General features: G+C 48.1%; 1 long non-coding RNA gene across 2 annotated transcripts; it reads left to right on the forward strand.

The window, feature by feature from the left end:
- The first annotated feature begins 1,916 nt into the window (after positions 1–1,916).
- LOC307205848 lies at positions 1,917–15,807 on the forward strand. Of its 2 annotated transcripts, XR_013834113.1 has the most exons (6): positions 1,917–2,441; positions 6,166–7,595; positions 7,844–9,117; positions 10,342–10,477; positions 13,443–13,525; positions 15,400–15,807. It is a non-coding gene; the product is annotated as an uncharacterized lncRNA (long non-coding RNA). The 2 variants fall into 2 exon arrangements; XR_013834114.1 differs by lacking the exons at positions 7,844–9,117; positions 15,400–15,807 and having other exon boundaries at positions 6,166–7,350; positions 13,443–14,518.
- The last annotated feature ends 4,816 nt before the right edge of the window (positions 15,808–20,623 follow it).

The following is a 20,623-nucleotide window of genomic DNA, read 5'->3' on the forward strand; positions in this document are numbered from 1 at the left end:
CTGTGGAGGATGTTCCTGTTGTGATTCCAGATGTGGAAATTGTTGTGGAGCTTTCCGTGGTTGGCTGTAAGGGGGTTGTTGTTGGGGAGGATTCTGTGGAGGGTGTTCCTGTTTTGATTCCAGATGTGGAAATTGTTGTGGAGCTTTCCGTGGTTGGCTGTAAGGTGGTTGCTGTTGCGGAGGATTCTTTTGCTGGATCGATTTTGAGGTCACAGAGAAGATAGCAAAAAATCTCATTAATAACCTACTTTGGGGAAACACCTGAGGGATTTGTGGCTGCTGAAGAGGCCTGCCTGTTATCGCTACCCATCTCCTAGACCAGGGGTCCTCAAACTTTTTAAACGGGTTCACTGTCCTTCAGACACTGTTGGGGACCAGACTATAGTTTGAAAAAAATATGAAAGAATTCCTATGCACACTGCACATATTTTATTTGTGGTGAACAACAAACAGGGAAAACAATGCAATATTTAAAATGAAGAACAGTTTTAATCAACATAAACTTATAAGTATTTCAATGGGAAGTATGGGCCTGCTTTTGGCTAATGAGATGGCCAGTATTTGTCACTGCTAGTCGTAGCGAGTGATGCAAGCAGCTTTTGGCTCGTTCCACCTGCTCATTACAAGAACTCAGTCATGAAGAAATAGGTTTGGTTTTCTACCTCCTCCCTCTCCTTTTTCCTTTAGTGCTGTCTTCCCCATTGTAATCCTGAGAAGGCCCCACTTCTGCTTGTTTTCTGCGAAAAGCTAAAACAGCCCATACTGAGCCCTTCCCCAAAACGACAATCCACCAGCTAGACCTGCCTAGCTAGAACCCAAAATCCAACCAGCAAACAAAGCCTTGCTTCAGCATCCCGGCCCCTACCCTGGGGAGCCGAACCAGCGGCCCTTGGGCTGTTCGTAGACTCCATCTCCCATCATTCACTGCTACCAGGTTGCGCTGGTGGGGGCTGATGGGAGTTGTAGTCCACGAACAGCCTGAGGGGCCCACAGGCTTCCCACAGACCTGCCTGAGGTGAGCGGGCCCGCAAAGCCCCACGTGAACGTCGAGGCTGTGGGGCGTCAAGTGGAGGCCGGCAGGAGCCAAACACGTTCCCTCAGTCCGCGGGCGCAATCGTAGGTGTCAGAGCTGCCTCCAGGTCCCAGCTCACAGAGGACCAACGCTAGGCTGTAGTTATGTATAAAAGTCTTTATTGAGATTCAGTTTCCATTTTAAAGCCGCAGCGTGCAGCTCTACGTCTCGACCTTAGACCGGCGAAGTCCCGTCTGAGTCTCCTCCCCTTCCACACCAGTTTAAGACTCTCGCCTTGCTCCACCTCTTCCTAAGTTCCTTTCTCCTCTGGGCCCTCCTGCCCGCTAGGGTCTCATCCTTCCTGGACTCCTCTGACGCTGACCCTGACGATTCTTGCCCCTCCTTCCGGCGGGCTTTAGGACCTGGTTCCCTATCCGGGCTACCTTCTGTGCCGCTCGCCTGTACCTTTGAACTTGGCGCGCGCGCCCAGCCTGCAACTTTCCTCTTGACCGTTAACTCGCTCTCCGATGGAGGCGTGGTCAACCCTGACTCATCTTCTCTCGCTGGTGGTGCATATGTGGGCTCTGACACCTGGGACTCCTCCCCGCCACTGCGCTCTGGTGGGGAAGCTGGTCCTGATTTCCAACTGCTGCTCTGGGAGTCCCCGCTGGCCCCTTGCTTCTGGGGTGTCCCCCTTGGCTCGCCCCTTGCCCTGCCCATCGGCGCCCCCTTCTGTGAATCTTCCGATTCGCTGGAGAGGCTCATGGAATCTATCGGGCTGCTATCATATTCTCCTACGCTGCCCTCGGATTGCTCCCCCTCGCTCTCCATCTCCTCTCCTCCCTGCGCTCCCGCTGAGTCCCTGACAGTAGGTGTGCGTGTGAATGCTCCCTAAATGCTCCCATAAAGGGATGGCCAAGCAATGCAAATTCAGTTTGCATTCAAAAGTGAAGTTTTGTAATCCACACTTTCCACAGTAATTGGCAAACCGAAACCCAGAGTCTTTTTGAAATTCGTAGTTCTTCAAGTTTTGCAGATCTCCGTGCAAGTAATAGGCATAAAAGTGCATGTACTAGGATCAGGTCTGCATAAAAATGCATCTGTTAGTGCAAATAAATCGAAAAATGTATGAAAAGCAAATTGCTTTGCAAAAATGTGTACTTTAGGCAAAGTTTAAGTTGGGAGAAATTTGCACTAAAATGCTAATGAATTTTCATCAGGACCTTTTTTTTTTAAAAAAAAAGACTGTTGTAAGAATGTAGAGAACTGAATTTTGATGTTTACCTTATTTTTTAGTTGCTGTTTTGTTAATAGTGTTTTATAAATTCAAATTGTTTTATTCTAGGCTTTTTTCCAGCTGGAACCTGCTGGAACTCAGTTCAGACACCTCTCAGGTGGGCGTCATTGCCATTCTAACTAAGAGAACGAGGTAGGTGTTCATGGTGAGTTCTAGCACCTCCCTTTCCAGAAAAACAGTGCTGGTTTGATTGATGATTTGTTCATTATTTTATATGATTCATGCTGTATTCGTGATGATTTGTTATGTCTTATTATGTTGTTGCTATTTATTGCTTGTGAACCTCTTTAGATTCACTCGATTGAAAAGTGGCCTAGAGATACAACAAATCAAATGAAAGATTGGAAAAATGAGAACTGGATAGGAAACCGAAACTGTACCTATTCCAGTGTGAAACGTAAGCAGTTTCTGCTTGCTGGCCTCTTCTGGAACCTACACCCTTAGACCGGTCCAGAGCAGTCAGCTTGGTCTCTCTGGCAGAGGCCTGGGCATACCCTTGATGGCGAGAATGACCCAAGGATTGTGCAATTTCCTTTCCAGAGTTCTTCCATCTCAGCACAGCACATTGCAGCAACACGTCTGGGAGCAGGATGGATCAAACCTCAGATGGCCGCAGTTGGTTCTGTCTGCTGAAAACCATTGCCAGCCTCTCCCAATCCCTCTTCAAATGTGGAGCATCTGCCAGAAGTGTGGTTTGGGGGCCAAGAAACCACAGAATTGGCTTGATTGGGAGGGATTCTGGCATGCATGTTTGCAGCGTCAGGGCAGGAAATGGCCAGAACCTGTCAATCTGGGTTCGAAATGGGCTGTGGATTAGTGACAGAGCACCTGCTTAGCCTTAGCATGCAGAATGTCCCACACTGTTGTTGAATAAAAGGTAAAGGGACCCCTGACCATTAGGTCCAGTCGTGACCGACTCTGGGGTTGCGGCGCTCATCTCGCTTTATTGGCCGAGGGAGCCGGCGTACAGCTTCCGGGTCATGTGGCCAGCATGACTAAGCTGCTTCTGGCGAACCAGAGCAGTGTACAGAAACGGCGTTTACCTTCTCGCCGGAGCGGTACCTATTTATCTACTTGCACTTTGACGTGCTTTCAAACTGCTAGATGGGCAGGAGTGTTGTTGAATAGGGTGTCCCTATTTTCACCATAGAAATGTTGGAAGGTATGCAAGACCCCCCAGTCTAAAGCCCTGGAGAGAGGCTGCCAGTCTGTGTTGACAGGGCTGAGCCAGATGAACCCACGTTCTGAATCAGCCTCCTGGGCCTTTGTCATTCCCCCCTTCCTCCCCCACACAAAGAATCCTGGATTTTTGGGGTTTTTTAAAAAAAATTCATCCAGCATCACTCCGAGAGGAAAACAATCATGGTGACAGGCTTTCAGCAGGAAGTTTAAGGGGCATGCACTGATTGGAAATGAAGGACGATGTCTGCCCCGAAACCTTTGCAGGCTTAAAAAACAGGACAGAAAACAGGGTCACGCATAAAGAGGCGGAGCTAGCTGCTCTGGCACCTGAAGTGTCGCACATGGCGACAGGGTGAGTGTCCCGGGGGGCACCACGGCCAACGTCCCGGGGGCAAGACGCCCGTGGCAGGCTGCTTCCTGGAGGGTGGGGGCTGCGCTGCTTTGCCAATAGCCTTCCTCCCTTCCCTCTTCTTTTTGACAGCTCAGGGGAGGCTCCCCCCGCCCAGAAAGCAGCCCGGGTGTCATCATGGAGGGGCGGTCTGCCCCGGGTGTCATCCCTGAGGGGGGTGACATTTGTTCCACCCGCCCGCGACTCCCAAGCCTCCCCTGAGCTGTCAAAACGAAGGGGGAAGGAGGGAAGGCCTCCAGCTAGGCGGTGCAGCTCCCCCCTCCCCCGACAGCTCAGGGTAGGCTTGGGAGTCGCAGGTGGGCGGCACGTCGAATGTCACCCCCCAAAGTGATGACACCTGGGGCGGACCGCCCCCACCGCCCCCTTCCTCTGCCCCTGCACGCATAACGGCCCTGGTGATCATCATCAATACACAAAAAAGGACACCTGTAGGGGGCACTAGGGAGGCTCTGAAGAAAGCAGTGGGAAGGGGAAATCTCCCCACAGCCCCACAAAAAGCAGCCTTTGCTTTGCTTTATTACAGCCCTAATAGACAACCAGCTGGTAGAGCTTCCACGTCCAGGAGTACTGTACCAGAGAAAAGCTTGTTTGTCTTAACAAGGTTTGTTATTGACAATCCCATCACACTCCCAGTTTGGGTTGAGTCAGAATTTGTGTCCCATCCCCCCCCCCCCCCCCCGCTTCTAAAGGGAGGACAGTTCTCCTTATCGAAAAGCCTTCCTCCTTGTTGCAGCAGGAAAATCTGTTTGGCCTTGGGATTGGTCTGATTTACAGCCCTTTCTCTGGTGTCTCCATAGACATCCCTGCACTCCTGCTTTTGCATTAATCTACAGTGTGTGTGTGTGTGTTTGTGTGTTTTAAAATGGATGAAAATCCACATTTAGATATGTTTGAAATGCATTTTTCTTTTAAACATATGTTGGGTTGCATCCAAGTAGATTCCGCCTAGCGTTGCCATATTTTGAAGAGCAAAAAAGAAGACGTATTTGCCGACTTCCACTTTTAACTATGGATCACTATGACAACTCTACCCATGAAAAAGAGGGTGTGTCCTGGAAAAAGAGGATATATGGCAACCCTAATTTTCTCACACTAGACATGTTTAAATTAACCAACCTAAGTCATTCCTGTTTATTAACTTTAATGGGCTTACTCTGATTAGGATTTAGCATTGGCTACAACCATCTCAACTTCCACATTTCTAAATACATTTTCTTTCCAAATAGCATTTTTAAATGACTCTTTTTTTAGCCGAAACCTGCATGCCCACATTCAGGGAAGTGCGAAACTTGATGGATCGCTATGTTCCGCTCCTCATGTGCCTTAGGGATGTGCATTAGAGCTGGCAAGCACCCATAGCTCAGGAGCAGAGTATTTACTTTGCATGCAGAAGGACCCAAGTTCCCGGCATTGGCTGGGAATCTCTCCTGCCTGAAACCCTGGAGAACTGCTGCCAATCAGTGTAGGCATTGCTGAGCTAGATGGTACAAGGCAGCTTCATATGTTCCTGTTTAAAAGCAGCAATTTGTTCAAAACCATGAGGACTAGAATCATACTATTCTATTTAAAAGAAGCGCTCCAGGTCAGTGGCAGAGCACATGCTTTGCCTGCAGAACACCCCATATTTAATCTTCAGGTAGGGCTGGAAACCTCTCCTGCCTACAAACCTGGAGAGCTGCTGCCAGCCGTGTAGGCAACACCAAGCTAGAAAGACCTGCTTCCTAAGATCAGATTCCTTAAGGAACCCGAATTATGCCTCCATATATATATATATATGTAAAAAAAACCCCACCTAACCTAAGCAACAAAGAGACACTTTAAAGCGTTGGCACCTGAAGGCCAACAGATTTATTGTAGGATCAGTTTTCCTGGAAAAGAGGCCAATACTTCAAAAGGCCTCTGCCCACTCTCCCATGCCCCTGATTTGTTTTCCTTTCATCTACATTCCTGTGCTCAGGAACGATAACAAATGAGCTGGAGATTAAAGTGATCTCCTTACAAAACTGGACCCTCTCCAGATCTCATTTTTTAAAAATTGTACGTTTATGATTATGTTGGTACACGGCTGTTATACGGGATTCCACTCCCAGTCCCGGCTGCGCCTGGAAGAGTTTCTGAGCAGACAGACTGCTTCATTCCCCCATTTGTACACATCCTGTAACTTCACCTGCTGAAATCCTGAAACTTTTTATACCACAGATGTCTGCATTTATTTTATTGGTGGAATAGCTCAGTCTTAATCTCTCTCTCGCTCTCTTTTATGAGGCTCTTAATCTCAGGGTCATGGGTTTCGGCCTCACTTTGGGCAAGAGATTCCCGCACTGCAGGGGGTTGGACTAGATGACCCTCGGGGTCCCTTCCAACTCTAGGATTTCATGATTCTGCCTAGAGCCCCTCTGGACAGCAATCCCATGTTAACCAGGAAGGGATGAAAACACTTAGAGGCCCCAAGCACTGAAATGATTATGGTGCCCCCTCACCATATGCGGTTCAAAATACAAACAATGCTAAACCGTAAAATAAAATCTGCAAAATGACGCAAAACAAAACACAGATTTACGATTTGATTTCCTCGCAGTATTTCGATTGCTGGTAGTAGGACACCCCCCTGGTTTTGTGAGAAATAAGTAATCAAAAGAGAGCAGAAAAATGCAGAAAAAAAGAGGGAAGGAAATGTAAAGAAGTCTAACCAAGTCTTGATTTTTCCCGTGGTGACTTCTTCAAATGTCAAATTCTTTCCCCCCAAAATCCCTCCTTTTCTGAGGTGCCCCTGATTTGCTGGTGCCCTAAGTAACCCAGCACTGCTACCAGCACTGGGGCAAGCATTGCAAAACAACTAAGCAGAATGATGTCCGGACAGCCCAGTATAAATCCACAGCTAATGAATTATTATTGCGGCAATGACATGTAGCAGGATACATCCACCGAAACACGCCCCCCCCCAGCCTGAAGGAGCCTCAGGTCTTAACCCCGAGGCCCCCACAACATCCAGCCCACCTCCACAGAGAAAGAGCACGCCGTTCCCTAGAATAACGACTCTCCTTCCTTCCACCTTCTCCAGCCACACCCGTCTGCCATTCTCCCTTTTGACACACCTGCAAAAGGTGCCCAACACCCCTTTGTTATCACCTTGCCTGACAAAAGTCCAGCACAAGATTTGCCACGGGGTTTTGCCCCTGCCCGACAATATCTGTGGGGCTGATCTCCCTCCCCATTTGCCCCCCCACCCGAAGCTCCAAGCCACCCACTTTGCCATCTGCTCACCTGGGCACAATGCCAGGAGCATCAAGGCCAGGGCGACCGTCCGCAGGATATCCCGTTCCATGGCGAAGATCTGGGGGTGTGGGGTGGACAGGTGTCCGAGGCACACTTCGTCACGGGCTTTGTAAACTCCCAAGGCAGGTCGACCGAGCAGCAGGGCGATCAGGGATTGCCAGCGAGCGCCTCCAGGTAAGAATTTATAACCGAAGCACCTGAGCACAGGTAAGGGGCGGGGAGGGAGGCCACCTCCCACAGGACTGGCTGGGCTGAGCACTCAGAAGGAAACACGGGCCCCCTGGGGAGCTGTTTCCTTGAAGAGAGAATAGGCTGCTCCTTTCCTGCCTCACCTGTTTTCGCACTGGGGAAGGGAAGTTTTGCTTTCAATTTGGGGGTGCCTTGTGGGGGAGTCATAGGGGAGCTAAAATACGGGAGAGGTCATTGGAAGGATTTGCTGAAATAACAAATTGAATTAGAATACAAAAATGGGAGGTGTGAGGAGGTCAAGGAAATAAGTGAATGTAAGCAAGTGATGTATAGGTTTGATTTGTTCTTTATTCTTTATTCTTTTTTTCTGTTTTTTGAGGGTGTATTGTTTTTTCTTTTTTCTTTACTTTGATTGTTATTTAATTTTTAAAACCTTAATAAAAATTTATTAAAAAAAATAAAATAAAATACGGGAGAGGTCAAGAGCTGCAGCACGCTGGGAGCTTAATTTGAATACTAAAGCGACCCTGCAAAGTGTTAGATCCCAATTCCATGTCATTATTCTAGAATAGAAAGGGACATAGATCAGTGGGAGAGCATCTGTTTTGCATGTTGAAGTTTCAGTCCCAGGGAGGGCTGGAGATGCCTGAATGCCTGAATACCTGTGGTTAGCTAGATGTCCCTGTGGTCCTGCTATAAATCAGCTTTAAATCAACCCTCTTCTCCATACCTTGAGGACTAGAATATTGCTTTATTTTAAGGGGGAAGACCAGAGCTCAGCAACAGAGCATTTGCCTGAAATCCCGGAGAGGCTGCTGCCAGTCAGTGTAGAAAACACCTAGCTGGATGGACCAGTGGTCTAACAGGGTAGAAAGAAGTTTCCTGTATTCCTAACGGGTGGGGGAGAATTCCAGCTCTGTTCTTATTTAAAGCAGAGTTCTCAGTTCATACTTCCCAAAACAACTAAAATACAGTCTTCCATCAGAATTCACACTTCTCTTGAAGCGCAGTTCCCCAGCCAAGTAATGTGTGCAAAGAATGTACATGCTAGGGGAAAGTGTGCATAAGAATGTATATCTTTGTGAAAATACAGTGGTACCTCAGGTTACAGATGCTTCAGGTTACAGACTCCGCTAATCCAGAAATAGTACCTCGGTTTAAGAACTTTGCTTCAGGATGAGAACAGAAATTGTGCAGCGGTGGCGCGGTGGCAGCAGGAGGCCCCATTAGCTAAAGTGGTGCTTCAGGTTAAAAACAGTTTCAGGTTAAGAACGAACCTCCAGAACAAATTAAGTTCTTAACCCGAGGTACCACTGTAACACATGAAAGTGCTTGGGAGAACCCGGGATCTCTGTGAGGAGAATAGGTGTGTCTCCCAGCCACCCTCAGCACCCTTAACTCACTACAGTTCCCATGGTTCTTGGGGGAAGCCATGACTGTTTAAAAAAGATGTATCACCTTTTAGAAGAAGAAGAAGAGTTTGGATTTGATATCCCGCCTTTCACTCCCTTTAAGGAGTCTCAAAGTGGCTAACATTCTCCTTTCCCTTCCTCCCCCACAACAAACACTCTGTGGGGTGAGTGGGGCTGAGAGACTTCAGAGAAGTGTGACTGGCACAAGGTCACCCAGCAGCTGCATGTGGAGGAGCGGGGAATCAAACCCGGTTCACCAGATTACGAGTCCACTGCTCTTAACCACTACACCACACTGGCTCTTTTAATGTCTGCTGTGGATGTGGCAAGCAAGACCCAGGTACAAGGGTGGGTGGGGATTACAAAAGCAACTTTGCAGCGGGGAGGGGGGGGGATCCTATGGGTGGGTGGGGCGGGAAGCCTCAAAAGAGCTCAACCAGCAGAGTTGATCCTACTCAGTGGACATGAAGTGGTGGCTGGCTGTTGGAGGGGGCAGGTGTCCGGGAATGGAAAACCAAGAGGGAAGGGAAACTCAATGGAGTATCTTGGAAAAGGGCACGTCCAGCTGGACTCCAACCAGGCAAGCAAGAGCTGAAGTAGACAGTCAAAGTTCAAGAGCTTAGTCCAGCCAGGCAGAGAGCAGGTTAACAACCAATCTCTCTTCGCGGGAAACAGAGAACTGTAAATGTGAGGTGAATGAGGTGGAGGTGGGGTTTCCTAACAACTCTCAGCACCTGTAACAAATGACAGTGGTACCTCGGGTTAAGAACCCCACTACCCCTATATTTTATTCAAATTGGCACCCCTGATTGCTGTTAAGGGTGCTTAGAGTTGTTCAGAAGCCCCTGTTCCACACTCAGAGCTACAATTTGCTGAGTGGTTTTAACCAGGGCTTAGCCAGAACTCACCAGAACTCAGTTCTGGCACCTCTCAGGTGGGCACCATTGCCATTAAAAGAGAACATGGGGGGTTTCATTGTGACTTCTGGCACCTCTTTTTCTCAAAAAATAGCACTGGTTTTAACAGTCAATCTTTCTTCAAAGGAAACTCCTGAGAACTGCAGCCCTGTGAGGGGAAGGAGGGGTCTCCTAACAACTGCCAGCACCTTTAGCAAACTACAGTGGTACCTCAGGTTAAGTACTTAACTTGTTCCGGAGGTCCCTACTTAACCTGAAACTGTTCTTAACCTGAAGCACCACTTTAGCTAATGGGGCCTCCTGCTGCTGCCACGCCACCGGAGCACAATTTCTGTTCTCATCCTGAAGCAAAGTTCTTAACCTGAAGCACTATTTCTTGGTTAGCGGAGTCTGTAACCTGAAGCGTATGTAACCCGAGGTACCACTGTACAGCTCCCAGGCTTCTTTGGGGGCCATTTAAAGCATATTGTAGCGCTTTAAATGTATGGAATGAACGTGGCGTGAGAGAAACTGAAACTGATAGATTCATCCATCTCGAAAGTTTTTTTTTTTGGCATGCCACCCTTTTCATTAGGCCTGACAAGCCAAAGAGGAACATCCCCTTCTCTCTCTTTCTCTTTCTCCCTCTTTCTCTCTCCCCCCATCAGGTCACCACCCCTGTTTGCTAAGAGGGAGAGGAGAAGGATGCCAGAGCAGGTGGAGCTGGTGACATCACTGTCGCCGCGGAGGGTGTAACCAGGGAAGGGATGCTGTTGCCAGGGTACCTTGGATTAAAGCAAAGAGGTGCCTCAGGCCTGCAGAGCAGGCTTAGCAGACAGGGAATCAAACCCACCCGAAAACACACTGGTTGTCTATTGCCTCTTGATGGGAACTGAACCAATGGCGTTGAATTGGATCCGCAACAAGCTGTCACATTAAACAGTTCTTGTTTCTTATTATTCACATTTGCTTGCCTGTTTCCCCTCCCCAAGCATTTTGACCAAGACCCTCCAGGACAGCCTCTGTAAATCCAGGACTATCCCTGGAAAAAGAGGGGCAGTTGGAGGGCCAGAATTTTGCATTCCCACCAAGCATGAAAATATGTCCCAAGGTTCCCACAACCCCTCCAACAAAGCTTTGGGCTTTAAAGAGCGGGTTTTTTCGAGAAATAAAAGAAATAAAAGGCCACTCGGACACAGAGCTTTCAATGGCGGATTGTTCCTTGAAAGAGGAAAGGTGAGTGTGGCTAAGCCCTCAGTTACAAAACAACCACGGGGGCAGACAGAACATTTGACGCACCCTGAAAGGTCAGCGAAATGAAAAGGACTTGGCCTGAATCTTAAAGAGAGATGGGCCAACAAAATGTTTACCGTCTGCGGTATCTCATTTCATTGTAGAAGGGATTAACGTAAGGACCTGCTAGATCAAACCCAAAGGCCTGGCTAGTCCATCATCCTGTCCTCACAGCGGCCAATCAGATTCCACAGGCCGGGCGTGGAAGCAGCAGCCATCCGTCACCGTTACAGACCCTCCAAGTGTCCCTATTTTCCAGGGACAGACCCGGATTTACAGAAGCCGTCCTAGTTTCCAATTTGATACTGGAATGTCCAGCTTTTCCTTAGGACATCTGTTTTCTTCGGAGAAATGTTGGAGTGTATGAGGTTATGCAACCCCTGAGCCAAGGAGATAAGAAACTATGAAACCTTTATAAGACATCTGAAGTATTTTTTAAATGTTTAATGTTTTATTATGTTTTAATATTTGTTTGAAGTTACCCAGAGTGGCTGGCGCAACCCAGTCAGATGGGTGTGTTGTTGTTGTTGTTGTTGTTATTATTATTATTATTATTATTATTATTATTATTATTATTATTGACTAGGGCGTCCCTGTTTTCATCGGAGAAATGTTGGAGGGTATGTCGTTACCCATAAGAACATGAGAAGAGGCTTCCTAGATCAGGCCAAAGGCCAAGCTAGTGATCCATGTCCATATTAGGAGAAGTTAGCACTGAAACGCTGACGGATCTTCATTTTGCTTTAAAAAGCGAAATCCCACAAACTTCTGCTGCAACGTGGAGAACCGAATATGAGATTGGGAAAAATGAGAAACTTAGAAAACCTGAAACAGACAGATTTGCCCATCCCTGTGAACTTCTCTAGTCTCCCTTTAAGGCAATCATCCTCTAAGCCATGGGTAGGCAAATTAAGGCCCGGGGGTCAGATCCAGCCCAATTGCCTTCTCAATCTGGCCCATGGACGGTCCAGGAATCAGAGTGTTTTTACACAAGTAGAATGTGTCCTTTTATTTAAAATACATCACTGGGTTATTTGTGAGGCATAGGAATTAATTCATTATTTTTTTAAAAAAATACAGTCCGCCCCCCCCCCCAAGGTCTGAGGGACAGTGGACCGGCCCCCTGCTGAAAAGGTTTGCTGACTAAGCTAAGAAGAAGAAGAAGAAGAAGAAGAAGAAGAATAATTTTATTATTTGTACCCCACCCATCTGACTGGGTTGCCCCAGCCACTCAGGGTGGCTGCCAACAAATATAAAAGCATAATAAAACATCAAGCATACGTCTAGTACCATATTTTGTTCCCCTGACTGTTGGCTTTTTGAAGGCATATTCCCAGCTGCAGTTTGAAATGGGATTACGGCCATGTAACATTTGGGGCGACAGATAAATCATATTTGAAAGTATGCCAAAGATGCAAAAAGCTCAATGGAACATGAAAATGGAAGAGGGGCCTGTTGGATCAGGCTAGTGGCCCATCTAGTCCACATCCTGTTCTCACCATGGCCAACCAACGGGAATCCCAAAAGCAGGACCTGAGCCCGACAGCAACTCTCCCCAGCTGCGGTTTCCAGCAACTGGTATTCAGAGGCACAATGCCTTTAACCAGGCATAGGCAAACTCCAGCCCTCCAGATGTTTGGAACTACAATTCCCATCATGCCTAGCTAACAGGACCAGTGGTCAGGGATGATGGGAATTGTAGTCCGAAACATCTGGAGGGCTGGAGTTTGCCTATGCCTGCTAACAATTGCTGCAATTATCCTATGTGGTGGACCTGTAGTTCTGCACTAAAATATTGGAAGATGCTTATGACAGTCAGAGCAAAAATATCAAAGTAGGAAGTTTCCTTGGATCGATTATGATTATGATTATACCACCCGATACCTGCAGGTCTCAGGGTGGTTCACAACTCAAAGTTACAGTATACAAAGTATACAGTAATACAAAATACATAATAAAAATAAATAAAGCATTACTGAAGTACATGTCACCTATCATAAACAGAATATAAGGAAGTTACATCTTATCTGTAAACACCTGCAAGAATGTTACGGGCTCAAAACTGGAAAGTTGCATCACTCCCTTATTGGAATAAATGGCTTCATAAAGTATTGGACTTGGCTATAATGGCAAAAGTAACATCTAAGAGTAAGAATAGCAAGTGACTATAGATACCGCCTTGAGATCTACGGATGAAGCATGGTATACAAATAATAATAATAATAATAATAATAATAATAATTCTGAAGAAACTGGTGGGCTCTTACACAATATTGCCAAGAAAATTATTGCCTCCTGTGAAAGCAAATTCCAGTGGGATTTATTTTCTAGCAGAATACCATGAGCAGAAGTAACTTCTTCTGGAACAGCTTTCTTGATTGTTCTTATAATTGTCAAATGATTAAATTGAAAAGAAATGAAATGGGATGCTGGACTCAGTAGGATTTTTCATTTTCTGCCCTTTCTGTTTGGCCAGCGGGGGAAATGATCCTGGTCTCCGTTTTGGAAAGATCTTCATTAACCTCCCTTGGTCTTGGGAACTGCGCTTCAGCCCTGCAGGTAAGTTGTGTCAATTCCACACTCTTTATCACTCCCAGCCCAAACAACCAAGGGCTGCATGTGTGTCTGACCCTGACAGTGGGGGTTAAGGTGATGGGATCTCAGAAGTCAGAACTGGAGACTGCAAAGGGCCTCTCTGTACGTTGATAAGCAGAGTACAGCTTGCTGTTTGTAGGTGTTTTTAGTTCAGTGTGGTTTTGTTCCAATGTCCAAGCCTTGTCGAGACTCTTTCCCCATTGCCTTGCGTCTCCGGGAGCTGCTGAATGTTGCAATGCGATAGCCTTCGCCCTCATTGCAGCCAGGGCATTGCTCTAACCCCAAATTGCAACAGGGACCCCCCCCCCACACACTCCAAATGTCCCAGTTTAGGGATGCCCTTTATATTCTTTGTTGGAACCAGAGCCGTCTTTCCCATAGGGCTTAGTGGTGCATTGCGCCAGGGCGCCGGCCTCTCAGGGGCGCCCAGCGAATGGGGGAGCTGCGTGGCTTTGCCAGTGGCCTCCCCTTTCCCCGCACACCTGCCAGCTGCGCCCCGTCAACCATATGGCTGGTGGGCATGCAGCTTCCTTCCCAAGCCTCCGTGAGAGGAGAGCAATCCCTGCAGAGAGCCAGTGTGGTGTAGTGGTTAAGAGCGGTGGACTCGTAATCTGGTGAACCGGGTTCGCGTCCCCGCTCCTCCACATGCAGCTGCTGGGTGACCTTGGGCCAGTCACACTTCTCTGAAGTCTCTCAGCCCCACTCACCTCACAGAGTGTTTGTTGTGGGGGAGGAGGGGAAAGGAGAATGTTAGCCGCTTTGAGACTCCTTCGGGTAGTGATAAAGCGGGATATCAAATCCAAACTCTTCTTCTTCTTCTTAGTATGGAAGCTGCGCCCCGCCAACCATATTGCTGGCCGGTATGCAGCTTCTCTCCCAAGCCTCTGTGGGGATTGCTCTCCTGCAGCGGCATGGGGGAGACTTGCCTCCCCCATGGCTGGCAGTGTGCAGCTTCACTCCCCCTCCCATCCATGGTAATTTGGGGGTGCAGGGCAGATATTTGCACCCCAGCACCGCATCTGCTAAAGACGGCCCTGGCTGGAACCTAAATCGCAACAGGAGACTCCTATGTGCTTCAAATCTCCCGTCTTATAAGGGAAACACCCTGTTTTCTGGGCCTCGCAAGAGGGGACTCTCATGTCCTCTTGGGTTTCATGTTACAGAGGCAAGGGAACGCTGAGTGTGGTCAGACATGCACTCTGGGCTTTAAGAAGGCCAATTTCAAAAAAGCTTAAGGAACTACAGTGGTACCTTGGGTTACATACACTTCAGGTTACAGACTCCGCTAACCCAGAAATAGTATCTCAGGTTAAGAACTTTGCTTCAGGATGAGAACAGAAATCGTGCTCCAGCGGCACAGCGGCAGCAGGAGGCCCCATTAGCTAAAGTGGTGCTTCAGGTTAAGAACAGTTTCAGGTTAAGAACGGACCTCCGGAACGAATTAAGTACGTAACCAGACGTACCACTGTACAGGGTGAGAACCCATGGTCACAAATACTCAAAAGAGAAGGGAGCCCAAGATGGAGGGGAGTTTCTTAAAGGTGAAATATTGAAGTCACAAATGCAGAGAATTCCAACAAGAAATAAAATTGGGAGGCACCTAAAGAAAACAGTGTGGCTGCATAAGGAGCTTACAGACTGGCTGAGATTTAAGAAGGGCATGTCTGCCCCACCCCCATGCCCCACCACTGCCCAACCATGAAAATCTGAGCTATAAACATAATTATGGACTAATGTAATTTTATGGAGTGGGGAGGAGTTTTCTTGGAAGAGTGTCATAACACCTGTATGCCTTCGTACCATTGCTTATTTCCTGCAAGTTCCTGTCCCTTTGCTAGGGACGGGGAAGAAATTTAGTCTGCATTTAAAAGCAAACCTGCTTAAGTCATACTTTTTGACACAAGATGCGAACCGCAATGCAGCCCCTCTTCGAAATCCACACTCCTCTGAAATTTTGCAATGCAAAGCCGAGTAATGCATATGAAGATGAATATGTTAGGAGAAAACATGCATGTATTAGTTGATTAAAAAAAATATATCTTAATGAATATAACCTACAAAATGCCATATATTATGCAGAAATGACTTTGCTAAAAAGGGGGGGGGGTGTTTATCGGGCACAATGGAACTCAAGGTACTTATGAATTTTCATGAGGATTTTTTAATTGCAAATTCATAGGTGTTGATGTTTATTCTTCCAGGCTCCAAGTACAAGTCCCTTGGCTGCCATAAAGGCACGCAAAATCCTTTTTCGTTCTTCTGCCGTTAAACCCCACCCTACAGGAATATAAATTGAAAGTACAGCAAGTATAAAGGGATCTCACTGGTACAAAACTGATACGACTTCATGAGGACTTTAAAAAAAAATAATGAATGTGATGGGAAACTAGGACTAGGACAAAAATGGGAAATGGATAAGGGCAGCTCTACATGACCTGATGCAAATGTTTGTGCATGAATACCAAGACACTGCAGGGCCAACAGCTTCCCACGTCACAACCTGGGGAGGTTGAAGTCCCCTTTGTTTAAATGTACAAACTCACATCTTTATCTGAGATTCCTGGAGTCCTCCTTCACGCAGCAGAGAGTTAAACTATGGAACTCACTCCCACAGGAGGCAGTGATACAGTGGCGTTGCAAGGGGGGGCGGTGTGCCCCAGGTTCCATGTTTGGGAGGGTGACAAAAAGGCACCCCGCGGCGTGCTTGCCCTGCCACCCGGGCACGACGGCCCAAGCAGCCACTGCGCCACCGCAGCCGCATATGGAGGAGCCTCCATTCGCGGCTGCAGCCGTGAGCAGAGGATCCCACCACCGTCTGTACGGCGTTTGAGCGGCGCCGACAGCAAATCATTACATACAACGCATGCACAGTGTCGCACGTATGCGCTGTGTGTAGCAATGCCACACATGCGCTATACTGATACTGCCTGAGAGCCGTATGGATGGCGGTGGGATCCCTCCACCACCGGCAGGAGCCGCTTACGGCGAGCCGGGATGGGTTGCTCCTGCTTTGCTGCTTCACAGCGAGCCAAGGAAGGGTGGACAGGAGCCGGGGCCCCTCCTCCCAGCTTCCCTCCCTCCCTGGCTCACTGTAAGCAGCTCCCGCTTTGTCGCTTTACAGCGAGCTGGGGAGGGAGGGAGGGGGACGGACGGGAGGCATGGCTCCCGAGAGGACGCAGCTTTGCCAGCGCCCCAGCAAAGTGGCATAGCTCCCCCCCTTCCCCCGACGGCTTGGGGTACATGGGAATCACGGGGGGTGTGTGTGTGCAGAGGCGTAGGAAGGGGGGGCGGACATTTGGCGCCCACCTGTGATTCCCAAGCCTATCCCGAGCTGTTGACGTGGGGGCGGGGTAACAAAAAAATTTTCGCACCGGGTACCACCTGGGCTTGCTACGCCACTGCAGTGATAACCACCAGCTAGGGGGGCTTAAAGAGGACTGGACAAATTCATGGAGGGAATAGTTATTGATGGCCAGAGGCAGTAATGCTTCTCAGTACCAGTTCCTGGAAACCACATTAGGGCAGAGGGCTTTTTTCTTCGAATCCTGCTTATGGGTTACCCACAGGCATCTGGCTGGCCACTCTGAGAGCAGGATGTTGGACTAGATGGGCCTGATCCAGCAAACTCTTCTTATGTCCTTATGGAAGTGTTTCACTGCTACTGGACGAGGGCAGCATTGACCATGTTGGGCTGAGGGTGGCCTGGCACTGACAACCTCTATCTGTCCTCGGGTGACCTTGCCCAAAAGGTGCCCCTCTAAATCGTGCCCAGATTTGGCACCTGAGGCAAAGCTCTCAGGCCTCCTTGTGGCTGCGTGGCCCTTATTTGCTCATCCGGCCTCTACGGAGCATGCAAAAAGGTACATTTGTGGGAGGGGGGAGGTTATTGTTCATGTGACACAGTAGCTCCTTATAGCATTGCTGGGAACAGGTGGTGTAAAATGTCTTTCATGGCTTTGTGGCCGGCACGCCCCATGGAAGAATTTTGGACACTTTTTCTATTTCCCTATCACCTAGATAAAATATCTGTGTTGCTTTGTGTAGCTGTTGCCACACCTTGATAGAATTTTCTGGGCTACCAGTAACCATCCACCCTCTGCTCTGTTCAGAATTTCAAAGCAACGTCCCTTCGCAGGTAACTGAATTGGTCCAGCACCCAATCAGAAAGCCTTTTCCTTTGCATCGGGGTGGTGAATCTTTTCTTCAAGCTGCAGCCCATGCTGGACAGCCCTCCTGAGAGCTGCATCAAATGCAAACTTTTCTCTTCATACAACAGGCCACATAGCGCTCTCTGCCCTGCATCCTGGCAAGCAAAGTGGCACGATAGGGGTTTAGAGGCACATTCCAGCCAGGCAGAAACACTCACGGAGGATGAAAAGCAGGGCTGCTGAAGGGTGTGGCCTGGGGAGAATCCTGAGGGCCAGGTGGAAAGGCCTGGAGGGCCACATTTGCCTCCCAGGCCTGAGGCCCCTCACCCCTTTCTCGCACCAACTGTACGATGATGACATGTGAAATATACTCGGAGTCAAGAGTGGATTTCATGCTCTTTATTCAGCTCATAGTAGTGAGGAGGAATGAAAGTCCCCCCAAAGTATCTGCTTTATATACATTATTTACACAATGGGCTGCACATGATTGGCTAATTCTGGAATTCTCCTGTAGGCCAATCAGGTTGTGGATTCACTTCCATCTGGAGCTGGATTGGATGACTCCTGCAGACCAATCATACTGCTGCATTGTTTTAGGACCAATCAGACTGCTGCATTCTGAATCCTATTGTCCTAGGACCAATCAGACTGCTGCATTTTGGATCCTATTGTTCTAGGACCAATCAGACTGCTGCATTTTGGATCCTATTGTTCTAGGACCAATCAGACTGCTGCATTTTGGATCCTATTCAACTCAGTACATAACAACATGTAAGAACCAGGGGCATAGGAAGGGGTGTGTGGTGGGGGCGGTCTGCCCCAGGTGTCATCCCTGAGTGGGGTGACAAAATCCCCCTGGCGGATCACGTCGCCACGCTGGGATCGGCCCCCCCGGCGGATTGGCCAGCCCCATGGGTGGCTCGCCCTGCCCCCGGGTGCACAGCATGTGTGCTGTTCAGGGTGTCCTAGCGGCAAGCTCCGCCGCTGGCAAGAACCATACTTCCCACACCTCTAAGGAAAAGGCAGCCTCTGGTGAGAGAACAGCATACCCTCCAAAATTCCTCAGATTAAAATAGTGACATTTCTCACTCCCCACCGACTGACCCTCCTCAACCCCCAATTTTTGCCCCCCCCCAGCTCCCTGCAGAACATTTCCTATCAGAAGATGGGCAAGTGCCAGCGCCACTGCGCCAATGGGGCACAGCACAGACTCCCTCTGCCGTCCTAGAGAAAGACCCGCTTAATCCCAGTATTAGTTATTTTTTTACTTCAGTAGATTTATACAAAGAAAAGCACACACCAATACAGTGGTACCTCAGGTTAAGAACTTAATTCATTCTGGAGGTTCGTTCTTAACCTGAAACTGTTCTTAAACTGAGGTACCACTTTAACTAATGGGGCCTCCTGCTGCTGTCGTGCGATCTCTGTTCTCATCCTGAAGCAAAGTTCTTAACCCAAGGTACTATTTCTGGGTTAGCGGAGTCTGTAACCTGAAGTGTCTGTAACCTGAAGCGTCTGTAACCCGAGGTACCACTGTAAATCTTTTTTAGAAAGGGGCAAGATTAGATGCGGATGCGCAAAGCGTTTTTTAAAAAAATCAAGAAGAGGAGTTTGGATTTGATATCCCGCTTTATCACTACCCTAAGGAGTCTCAAAGTGGCTAACATTCTCCTTTCCCTTCCTCCCCCACAACAAACACTCTGTAAGGTGAGTGAGGCTGAGAGACTTCAGAGAAGTGTGACTGGCCCAAGGTCACCCAGCAGCTGCATGTGGAGGAGCGGAGATGCGAACCCGGTTCACCAGATTACGAGACTACCGCTCTTAACCACTACACCACACTGACTCCTTGCATTCCGCTCTGCGCCTCCTTTCTTCCTGCTCAGGGTGGCCCTGCCCTCTGCATGCCCCTCAGAGCCAGTGCTTCACGTGGGCCTGGGCCTGGGTGGCAGCATCAACCTCTCCTCCTTCTCACCTGGTCTCCAGGGGCCAAGGGAGGAGGCCGGCAGCAGCGGCCATGTAGAGGCAATGGGATGCTCCATCATCACCGCTGCTCAGGACAAAGTCTGGCTCACCCTCCTCTCCAAATTCGGCGGCAGCAGCACCGGCAGGGCAAATAGGGACATTCCGGGACTAAATCAGAAGACTCTGCTCCCCTGTGTCTTATTTATTTTATTGCATTTCTAATGAGGCATCTAATCATAAGCTTGCATTTTTATTAAAGCTTATATGTTTAATCAGGGCTTGTATTTTAAAATGAGCTTAAAGATCTTCAAATGTTTTATGCCAGGCAGAAGACCAGCTGCCTAAGAACCTTGGCAAAATGTTTTTCTCCTAGACAAGGGGCCCCCCTGATTTATAGCAGAAAACAATTCTCAAAGTCGTAAAAAGGGAATTACAGGCTGACAGCCAAGGTTACACTGACCCTACAAATTAAGGGTGGATAAATAGTAAAATGAGCCATATCTTCTTCCTAAGGTTAAAAAGGTCAAGAGCAGTGAAAAAGCAACTGGTCTGGCTGGCAGAAACAGAACATTTTTGGGAAGTCTTTTCTAAAGCTGTTTCTTTCTTAAACTAAGATCCTTTTAAGATTTCTTTTCCTTTTAAAAGGTTATTTATGTATTAAATATATTAGCTTAAATATAATTATGCAAAGGATTTAAGAAATGCTAGATTCTTATTTCATATAGTTGTAAGAGTTGTAACTATCCTGAAATTAAGTCAGCCACCAGCCCCCCTTGCCAGACAGGAGACGCCATCGAGCACTCCTGATATATGGTTGTCAGGCCTTTTGTTTAGAAACCTTCAGATGAAGGAGATCTCTCAATGTTGATGTGAACTCAAAATCCTTGACATATGTTTAAGATAAAAATTCAAGATTAACCATCTGTTTTGGAAGGCAATAGGGCAAGGAGGG

This window comes from Podarcis cretensis, assembly GCF_951804945.1.
Source record: "Podarcis cretensis genome assembly, chromosome: 16".
Taxonomy (NCBI): Eukaryota; Metazoa; Chordata; class Lepidosauria; order Squamata; family Lacertidae; genus Podarcis; species Podarcis cretensis.